A 12,088-nucleotide genomic window follows, 5' to 3' on the forward strand; every position below is an offset into this window, starting at 1 on the left:
CCGAGGACAAGTGTAGACAGATAGTAGTGTCTGTTAATATGCACGACCTACAACTAAACATGTTGAATGACACCGGTGCAGAATTGAGTGCTGTATCTGGGAAAATATTTGAGTTACTGAAAGACAGACCTGGTATCGTCGTTACGCCAGTAACAGGAGTGAAAATTATCGGTGCTACTGGGAAGGCCAGTAAACCGGTCACAAAACCGATTTTTGTCAACTTCGAGATATGTGGGGCACAATTTGAACAAGAGTTTGTCGTCGTGCCAGACTTAACTACGGAAGAAATTATCGGGTTAGATTGGCTATTAAAATACCGTGCAGTGATTAACTACGAAAGCAAAACTTTGACATGTACCTCACAAGATAAAACAATAGTAGTTAGTTTTGACGAGGCAGGAGACGGTGTGCATAGGCAATACCAGCCTATACACATTGTTAACTGACCGGATGCTATTGACGTAGGTATGAATTTGAACTACTGTAATGTGAGGAATCTCGGCATTGGCAATAGTGTAGAAAGTGAATTGGAAAGTATTGTAGACGGTGTGTAAAAACGTAACACACGAACAAAGACGAGGCCTGTATGAAGTAATATTGAGGAATAAGAGTGTGTTTTCAGACAAACCGGGACTTGTGGAAGAACATAAATGCAAGTTTCATGTAATTCCGCACGAACCATTCTTCGTGAGACCGTATGCTATACCGCTGTCCAAAAAGGAAGCAGTGCAACGGGAGATACATAAGATGATCGAATGGGGAGTGACTGAAAGAAGTACGAGTCCATACAATAACGGTTTGGTCATTGTAGCAAAACGGGATGGTTGTGTACGTATTGGCGCACGCACGTTGAATAGGGTCGTTCAACGCGAAATAGACAGACCAGGGAGTATGGAGGAGATTTTGCAACGTTTTCATGACGTTAAGTTCGTGACTAGCCTCGATCTGACGGCTAGTTACTGGCAAATAGAACTTGGAGAAGAATCTAGGCCATAAACCGCCTTCTTGTTTGCGGGCAGGTGTTATCAGTATAGAGTACTGCCATTGTGTCCGTATTCATCAGGGCCCTAGATAAAGTGCTAGGCCCGGTTTTGAGTTCAAGATTAACTGTATATGTTGACGGCCTATTGTTGGCTAATGCCTCTTGGCATGACCATTGTGATCTGTTAGATGAAGTTTTTAGATCATTGCGCCGTGGCGGAATGACTCTAAGGCTAAAGAAATGCCAATTTGTGAAGCAGGAACTGAAATTTTTAGGGCATGTAATTACCATTGCTGGTATTACGAAAGACCCAGAGAAACTAGAGGCAATAAGGAATTGTCCTCCACCCAAGTCTAGGAAACAGTTAAAAAGTTTTCTAGGGCTCACAGGATTTTACCGTAAATTTGTAAAAGGACAGGTGTTTAATGATGAAAATTTGAATAACCTCTTACGCAAAAATGTTCCGTTTGTGTGGACTGATTGGTGTCAGGCCGCTTTCGAGAGATTAAAAGACGAGTTGTTAAGATCTAACATACTATTTCATCCTGATTCATCGCTACCCTTCCATCTGGGGACGGATTCGTCGAATTACGGGGTGGGGGTAGAACTGTTCCAAGAAATTGGTGAAGGAGAGGATAAGGAACACCGGACGATAGCGTTCGCGAGTCGGACTTTATCAAAAAGTGAGCGAAACTACACGATTTCTGAGAAGGAGTGTCTCGCTATCGTGTGGGGATTCAAGAAGTTCAAGGGTTACCTATGGGACCATAAGTCGCTCACTTATCTGAAGGGTTGTAAACTATTTCACGAAAGACTGACTAGGTGGTCACTGTATTTACAGCGATTTAACTATGACATATGTTACGTAAAAGGGACCGACAATTGCGTAGCGGATGGGGTATCGCGGTTGCCCGAGTCTAATCAAGATGAATTGAAAGATGAGTCAGATGGAGTGGTCAAATTATACTATTTTTAAAAAGTTGAGGGACGTAAATTAACAGTGAACATCTGTAAGAATCTACGTCGTCATCAGAACGAGTACCGTTGTTTAAATATGGTGAAAACCCTATATGACGAAAGGATTCCAGAAGGAGAGAAATTAAGGAAGTATTACAAGATATACGATCATATCTTATACATACGTAAGGGTGAAGATAGAAATATTTGGCGGGTATGCTGACCCACCAAATACGTCACGGAAGTAATAGACTACTACCATTTGGCGTATGGTCACTGAGGACCAAAGAAATGTACGGAAAAGATGAGTGAAGTAGTGCATTTTAACAACATGTTAAAACGCGTTACTGACAGAGTGAAAACTTCCGATTTATGTCGGAAGGTGAAGGTTACCAACTGTACAAGTCGTGGTCCTATGCAAAGTATAAGGCCTAACGACACCTTTGAATTACTGTCACTTGCCCAAGCCATCAGGAAACTTTGCCTACATTTTAGTTGTGCTAGAAGCTTTTTCCAAGTTCATCAAACTATACCCGATTAGGAAAGCTACAGCCAAAGCGGTCTATAGCAAGCTTGTGAACGATTATTTTGTTCATATTGGTAAGCCCAAGGCGATTCTATCAGACAATGGGCACAATTTACTTCTAAGTTGTGGAATGAAGGCATGGCAAGTAATGGGGTCGAAGTGATCCATTTTTCAGCTTACTGTCCGGCTGGAAATCCCACTGCGAGGTATATGCGCGAGCTAGGCCGACTTTGCCGTACCTATTGCCACCACAACCATAGGGCATGGGGCAAATATGTGGCAGAATTTGAGAGAATTATGAACACCTTCAGACATGAGTCGACGGGATTTTCTCCAGAGGAAATCCTGTTAGATGACAGAAGTAAAAGTTTAGTGGAAGAGATAATCAAATTCCCTCCACGGATTGACATTGGTAATGGTGCGAAAAAAGATCGTTTGCGAGAAATAATGAAGCTAAAAGCCGATGCTCGCATACGTCGTCATGATGCTAAAGCGCGTTTTGCTAAGTTTGCAATCGGAGACTCAGTACTTGTAAAAGCTCATGAGAAATCGAGCGAGATAGACAATGAAATCTCTAAATTTAAGTTTGTTTATAACGGACCATATAAAGTCATTGGTATATCTCGCACAAATCCTTATTGCTTACAGTATCCAAGCTCTGGAAAACTATTAGGTATACGGAACATTGTAGACCTGAAATTGTACCAACCTAGGATTGATTAGTACCACAGAATGGGCAATTTGTACAGTATGTAAATACAGAGTGTAAGATTTAACGATTTGATAGATTGCCATGCTTTTGTCTGACCAAGAGGATATAACAGAAGTTGTAATTAATAAGTAATTAATTTTGACTAAATGATTTAAGAGTAACTGATGATTAATCAATTGAAAAATCCAAGCTGCTAGTTTAAGTTTTCAGCTGAGTCACAGTAGATTAAGGAATGTAAATATGATTTTGTAACTAGCTGTAAGATTTCATAAATATGTGATTTACTAGTCATTGCCGATGTACTTAGACGCTGTTTTAAGTTTCAGGCTAGTACATGCATGTGATGATGGACAGTGTTGAGTTATCTACTGTGATAGTGTTAATGGACTCCTTGAGATAACTTGGGAGTGAGTTTTTCCGAAAGAATTCAGTGAAACGAACGTTCTGGAAATGCCGTTACACAGGCGAGTGAGATCAAGCGTACCGCACAGGGGGGCGCAACAATACTGGCGAGGTGGAGCCGCTGTCGGCTCTTGTGCCGCTCTCGGCATTCTTTGTACTTGCGGGTACGGAAGGCGGAGTTGTTTTTCTTCCCGGACAGCTGATGTGAAAGATTTCTGCTGTCAAAATGGATGTTTTTTTTCGATATGCTGTGTATTATTTTCTTGTTCAACGTTAAGTGGACTCTCATGACAAGAATATTAATTATGAAAAGGTTATATAAAATGTGTATTCTATGTAATTAATTATTAATTTTCGTATTTTGATCTACCTGTTTTTATGACTTTGTACTCTATTAATTTTGTAAATAGGATTCCATTTCTTGATGGTGTTAGGAACTTTGCTGATTTTAGAATAGCTAAACCATTTTCTATGTTTTCTATGAATTTTAATATATTGTCAACCTGTTTTCTTTTGTGTAAGATGACAGACTGGAATAAGGTTAGGAGTGTCTCCACTCAATTATTATGGTCTAAAAATTGGTTTATGGTTAATTAGCCTAATGCTAAATTTTCTTGATGTTTTTAGCATATGCATTTCCGCTGTTTTTTTTTTCCTCTTTGGGACGTTTTCTGAGTCTGTTTAAGTTACACAAACATCCTCAGACAATGTGGGGCACGTGTAATGCCGGAAATGCATATCCTCCTATTTCCATCTATTGTACTATACTCTTTTTCCTTATTTTATTACCTGAAGATATGACATTTCTGTGTCTTTATATATTGTAATTGGTTTACTATTTGTATATATATATATATATATATATATATATATATATATATATATATATATGTATATGTATATGTATATGTATGTATGTATGTATATGTATATGTATATGTGCAGTTATGTCGATGTATAATTGGTTTGTTTTGTAAATATTATTTGTATTTTTACGCTGGGTCTGGCCTAGGGAAAACTATGCTATTGAACGACTACCTGTATACTTATTTCTACGGCGAATGCTGAAAGACGCTGCCTACAAAGACATAGCAACCAACCACACCTATGATATGCAACGACGTATTGCTGTAGCCCGCACGGATATTTCCGCTGAAATGCTAGGACGTGTGCCGCAGCCGCTCCGTGCCAGACTGAATGCATATATGTATTGCCACTGCCGGTGGTCATTTTGAATACAACCTGCGATGGTCAAATGTCTCGTTACTGGTCAGAACGCACATAACTAGTTTATGCACTTGATTCTTAATGTGTGCTTCCACAGGATGTAAGTAGGCTGTTTATGTTTTCTTATTGGCAACGTTACATAGCGTTCTGTATGAAAATCGCTGGCTGTGCTGTGTGCAGTCTGTGGCTAGTTTGCATTGTTGTCTGCCATTGTAGTGTTGGCCAGCGGCAGCTGGATGTGAACAGCGCGTAGCGTTGTGCAGTTGGAGGTGAGCCGATAGCAGTGGTGGATGTGGGGAGAGAAATGGCGGAGATTTGAAATTTGTAAGACTGGATGGCATATATATTATGATTATTAAGGTAAATACATTGTTTGTTTTCTATTAAAATCTTTCATTTGCTAACTATGCCTATTAGTAGTTAGTGCCTTCAGTAGTTTGAATCTTTTATTTAGCTGGCAGTAGTGGCGCTCGCTGTATTGCAGTAGTTCGAGTAACCAAGATTTTTGTGAGGTAAGTGATTTGTGAAAGGTATAGGTTAATGTTAGTCAGGGCCATTATTGTGTAGGGATTATTGAAAGTCAGATTGCGTTGCGCTAAAAATATTGTGTGTCAGTTTAAGCACAGTCATGAATGATTCTTGAAAGGGGACGTATCATATGTCGACCCTTAGCCGAGGATACCTCACTGGAATCTTCTGATTTTTTCTTGTAGTTTGTGCAATTAGTGTAGATTTTGTTTATTGCTGGCGCGTAATTGTAGAGAGAATCTCCTTTGTAGTTGCAGCCTTTCATTGTTGTACAGTAAAACAGTTGTGGCATGCATGTAGATTTGCACCAAGTATTTCGCAGCTGCGCTTGCAATTAACGAGATATTATTTTCAGTGCTATGTTAATGTGTTCTCTTATTGTTGCTCTTCAAATTGTGTTTTTCTGTGTTGTCGTGTGAAATATTGTGACAATAATGGCGTGTGAAAAACGTAACACTAGGCTTCAAAGAAAACTGAGAAATAATAGTGACGACGAGCGTAGCTTATCAGCACCACTGTGTAGTGAATTAACAGACATTAGAAGTAGTAATTTGGTAACTGTGCATAGGGAAATGGAGCGGGCGGCAAATAATGGTGTAGACAGTGAAACAGGTAGTGAACAAGGAAGCATTATCGATCGATCGGTCGGCAACAGCTCGCCTCAGGAATCCGAAATGACAGAACACAATATTGCAAATACTGTAGACTTAGGGTTTGGGTTCTCACCGTTTTCTCAAATGAGTCAAGACACATTTTCTGCTTGTCAAAATGTGAATGTTGCCGGTGATAATGCACTGCCAAAAAGCATAGAGAAACAGATTCCAGACACTAATACATTATTATTGCAATTAATGCAAAAAATGGAACAAAATCAGAAACAAACACAGCAACAGTTAGACACAATGGAACAAAATCTTCAAAAGTTAGACACAATGGAACAAAATCTTCAAAAGTTAGACACAATGGAACAACACCAGAGACAAACACAGCAACAGTTAGACACAATGGAACAAAATCTTCGGAAGTTAGACACCACACTTGAACAAACACGTGAAGATTTAACTACTGAGTTACATAGCATTGAATCGAAATGTCAAAAAGTCTGTAATGACGTAAAAACACAAATTTGTGAGCATTTTCAGCCTATTTTTTTCGCGGTATGAAAATGCATTGCAGAATCACGAAGCAGCCATAAAAGAACTACAAACCATTGTTCATGAAAAACATGAGACCTTATGGGCTAAAACTGACTCAGTTGCATCTACCGATTCGGTTACACAACTTGCAAAAACTCAGGAAAACTTAAAGGACACAGTAGATTCGATTTCAACACAAATGGACACTCTGAAAATTGGTTCAGAAAGACACATGGAGGAAATTAGTTCATTATCAGAGAAAGTAGTTGAACTTTCGGATCAGCTAAATAATTTATCTACGAAGGTAGATGATAATCTGAATGACACAAAACCGGTAGTTTTTAATGACACAGAAGAGTGCGAACATATTAGGAAATTCAAACAAAATCTGAATCAAATAAATACGCAACACCAAAGAGAAATCCGGGAAGTACAAGATCAGCTGACACAGGTAATACAAGAATTACGTATTTCAGAGAGAAAGTAGCCGAACTTTCGGATCAGGTCATAACTTATCTACAAAGGTAGATGATGATCTGTATGACACAAGACCCGTAGCCTTCACTGACACAGAAGAGTATGAACAAATTAGAAAATTCAAACAAAATCAAAATCAAATCAATACACAGTACAAAAGAGAAATCCGGGAAGTACAAGATCAGTTGACGGAGGTAATACAAGAATTACATATCTCAGAGGACACTAGCGCTCCAGTACGGGAAGAGGGACATAGAAATACGGAACAACCACAAAATAATAACACAGGACACTTCGGAAATTATGAAAGAAATTGGCAAGGCGCATTGGATTTTGAGATGGAACCGCCGAAACGAATTAACAATGAGCGATGTGCGACTCGCCGACACGATGATTTCGACTATAAGCTGTTCATTACAACACGTAAATTCAAAACATTTAAAAATTCTGACAACGACATTCATCCACAAGCATGGCTTCATCAATTTTCTCATTGTTTTCCTCCCAACTGCTCGTTGGAGCACAGGTTAGAATTTATGTGTGGCTACTTGGAGAATGAACCAGCTGTAAGAATGCGATCGGTCATTCACGATTGTCACAGTGAAGGAGAATTTTATCATGCCTTCCTCTCAGCATATTGGTCTCAAGCTACACAAGACCGAGTAAAACATAGCATCATAATGATGAAACGTTTCGAACAATCTGAATTTTCCAGTCTTATGAAATATTTTGAAGACATGTTGCATAAGAATCAGTATCTTTCAAACCCATACAGCCCCTCAGAACTCATCCGCATTTGCTTAATCAAACTGCCTGAATATTTTCGACATATTATTTTAGCAGGACGTTGCAAAGACGACATTGAAGATTTTCAGGGACTGTTACAAGAACTGGAAATTGACTCTGACAATGGCGGAACGCGAAAACAGGAGTACAACAATTACAGGTCACATCTGTCACAATTCCGCGATGACAGAAATAATAAATGGACACAATAAGGCTATTCTTACAACGTAAATCGTGACCAAAACAGACACCATTCATATGACAACTGTTGGCAGAGTAGTAATAATTACAGGGAAAGATCACCTCTGTGCGGTAATGACTATCACAGAGACAATCAGAGAAACAGACAATATGGGAACCAAAATAATTATTATCAAGGGAGACAGAATAACTTTAGACGCAATGGTCCAGCGCACAGTTACGACTCAGGGAGAAATTCTCCACCATGTGACCGACAAGAAAGAAACTATGGAATCTACCGACATGACGACAGACGATATGATCGCAATGACAGACCTGAACTGCATCAGAACTGGCGGGATTTAAACAGGGCAGGGCCCTCTCGTCACGGTGAATTTGTAGAAGTTAGGTCTCCAAATCCCAATAACGACGCGCGCCAACAAATAGACAATAGGCAATGACTCACACCGCGGGCAGCCACAAAACGTACTTATGAAACTGACGACGCAGCTGCCGTAGCTAGTAATTACGTAAAAATGGAAGACATTAGGGACATCTTACTCCAGGAACACGACATAAAACTTAACAACATTGCATATCCTGTGATTCACATTACTGTAAATGACGTAAAATTTACGGCAGTACTTGACTCTGGCAGTCCCATTTCAGTAATTAGTGAAACAGCTTTTAGCAAGTGCAACAAATCGAACGATTGCCCCACACTTCCGTTACGTAAGATTAAATTACAAGGTGCAATCTTTGGAAAAAGTGTAGATGTACCCCAACAAACCAACTTAGAATTCTTTTGTCAAAGACACAGCTTCTCTATGAACTTTCTTATTGTTCCATTATTGTCGACGTAAATTATACTGGGAGTAGACTTTTTGAATGAATACAAAGCAATCTTAAGCTCTCACGATGCTGAAATAAGTTTAGAGAAAGAAGGTAAGTCAATAGCTTTGAAATTTGAAGACTGGCTCTCAAACCATGACAAGGAAATTAATCGGCTTTACCTTCTGTTAGACAACAGTTCGGAATTTTCTACGGAACTAGACACTAACAATCACTCTGCAAGTACTGACAGGGATGATACCGACAGCATATTTGAAATTAATGAGTTAATTCAGAATAAAATTCAAACAATTGAGTATTGTAATGACACTGATAGGCAGGACCTTTTTGAGATTTTACAAGCACATTCCACAGTTTTTACTCACAAAACAGGAACAATTAAGGGATTTCAATACCAATTTCGTGTTTGTGAGCATACTAAATTTTGTGTTAGACTATACGTAATTCCAGCGCATTATAGGGACCGTGTTAGAACAGAAATACAATCTATGCTTGACGAGGGCATTATTGAGCCTGCAGTAAGCTCATACAACAATCCGTTACATGTTGTTGAGAAGAAAAATGGATCGATCAGGCTTGTCTTAGATTCGAGACAAATCAATACAATCATTATTCCTGAAACAGACAGGCCGCAGACGATGGAAGAACTTCCTCAAAATTTTAATGGTGTAAAAGTGTTGTCTTCCATTGATCTCAGATCCAGCTTTTATGAGATTGAACTTCATCCAGAATGTAGAAAATACACAGCTTTTCTTTGTTTCGGCGATTGTTATCAGTTTCGGAAACTTCCTTTTGGTTTGAACATTTCTTCGGCAGCATTCATTTGCGGGCTGAATTCCATATTACCTGAGTTCTTAAAACGTCACATCACCTTATATGTGGACGATATTCTGATAGCAGAAGCCTCATGGGAACAACACAATCGCATCCTCAACAACGTGTTACATATTTTTGCAGAATCTGGAATTACAGTTAACTTGGAAAAGTCTGAATTCGGTAGGACAAAGGTGAAGTTTTTGGGACATATTATTTCTTCTGAAGGCATTCAGCCTGATCCTGAAAAGTTAGAAGCAATCAGAGCCATTCCAGTTCCATCCACAAAAAGACAAGTCCGCAGTTTTCTAGGTCTCGTAAATTTTTACCGTCGTTTTCTGAATATGCAAATTCTTGTTACACCAAAACTTTGTTCTCTCACTGGAAAAAATACTATTTGGAACTGGGACGAACAAGCACAGTTGGAATTCAATTCTATGAAAGAAGCGTTACTTCACGCGCCAATACTAGCTCATCCAGATCTGTCGCAAGATTTCTGCCTTAGCACGGATTCTTCTAAAGGCGGTCTTGGTGCCCATTTATTTCAAGAAGCCATAGAAAAAGACATTACTGTTCAGAAAACCATTGCTTTTGCTAGCCGAGTGCTAACAAAATCTGAAAAAAATTATTCCGTTACTGAATTAGAAGCTTTAGCTATCGTTTGGGCATTTAACAAATTCCGTTTCTTTCTTTCTGGTAAGCACGTAAAAGTATACAGTGATCATCGTGCATTACAATTTCTTATGTCTTCAAAATTAAATCATGACAGGTTAAAACGTTGGGCATTGTTTCTGCAAGAATTCCGCTTCACAACAGTCTACATTCCCGGCAAGGAGAACATTGTTGCGGACGCGCTGTCACACGCACCGGCTGGGCTTGAGAAAAGTAACACAGAAGGCAACATTGAGAAAAATTTCAGTATTCCTTACATTCAGAAAGTCGCCTTTGAAAACTTCATCACCACATCTTTAAAGGACATTGCTCATGAACAAGATAAAGATCCGATTTGGAAAGACATCAAAAGTAAATGGCATGAAAAGACACACACTCAGATTCGGCATTATTACCTGGTTAGAAACAACATACTCTTCAAACGCTGCACTGTTGGTGACAAGCTATGGGTACTTTGCATTCCAGACGATTTTGTTAATAAGCTCATTTGGTACATTCATTTCAGCTACGCACATTTTGGCCACGAAAATGTTATCATATTCTTTGAACGACTTGTTATTTTAACAATATTGAAAAGCGAATTCGAAGAGTCTTGTCTGTTTGTAAACTTTGTCAAAAGGCGAAACCATCTACTATCTCACATCGTGCTCCGTTGTTTCCTATTATTCCTTCTAAATTAAAAGAATTTGCTGCTGTTGATCTCTTGGGACCCCTTGTCAGAACATCGTATGGATTTTCGTACGTTCTAGTCGCTGTTGAACGTACTTCAAAATTTGTTTCTTTCACTCCGTTACGTAAAGCCACTGGACGGTCTGTATCCAACGCCTTTGTTAAAAATTTCTTACGTGAAGTTGGCCACGTTGCTAATGTCATTTCAGATAATGGACCGCAATTCAGATCTGCTGTTTGGTCACGCTTGCTTCGGAATCATAAAATCAAACCTGTTTTTATTTCATTGTATTCACCACATTGTAACCCCTCCGAACGGATTATGAAAGAAATCAATAAGCTTTGCAGACTTTATTGTCACAGAAAGCATCAGCATTGGGACAGATATTTACACTTATTTCAAAACGTGCTGAATGAAATGCCTCACGACTCCACTGCTTTACCACCTACTCTTGTACTGAAGAATGAAGAACCACCGAACAGAATCAGAGAGCTTGTACCTTTCCCGAATACACGTAAACTTCGACACAAAGACATAATTGATTTGGCTCTTAAAAATATAAAATCTGCAGCAGACAAAAGGGGAAAACTACACGGTAAAGCAAATGCAAAGAAATTATATATTGGTCAGAAAGTTCATTGTCACATAAGAAGAAACACTTGAGTCACAAATTCTTTCTAGTTTACAATGGACCTTACAGAATCCGACGTATACCACATGATAATTGCGTTGAAGTTGAAACTCTGCGTACTAGGAAGAGTAAAGGTTTACACTACATTTCACATGTAAAACCGTTTATTGAAAGATAATCTGCTTTTTAACTTTGTCTTTGCCATAAAACGTTTCACTTCACGTTACTAGTATGCTTTAGACACTGTTACCATGCAACAATGTTTGAAGTTAAATGTCCAGTCAAGAACCAAGAGAACTTATTTAAACAGAAATTATGAATGCATTGTTATTGCGAACAGACGGCACAGTGTTATTGTGTGTGTAAATTCTTGCTTGTTAGTTGCACGATTACGTAACGACTATAAGGCTTACATACTTAGAACATATACTGCAAATGAGATTTTAATGCAACATTTTGGTTTACTTGAAAAGCCATTCTTTATTTGAAGTACTTTGTGTGAGATTAAAGATGACTTAGGATTTGGTTTCTTTGAGA

Source organism: Schistocerca cancellata, chromosome 3 (assembly GCF_023864275.1).
Source record: "Schistocerca cancellata isolate TAMUIC-IGC-003103 chromosome 3, iqSchCanc2.1, whole genome shotgun sequence".
Classification (NCBI taxonomy): domain Eukaryota; kingdom Metazoa; phylum Arthropoda; class Insecta; order Orthoptera; family Acrididae; genus Schistocerca; species Schistocerca cancellata.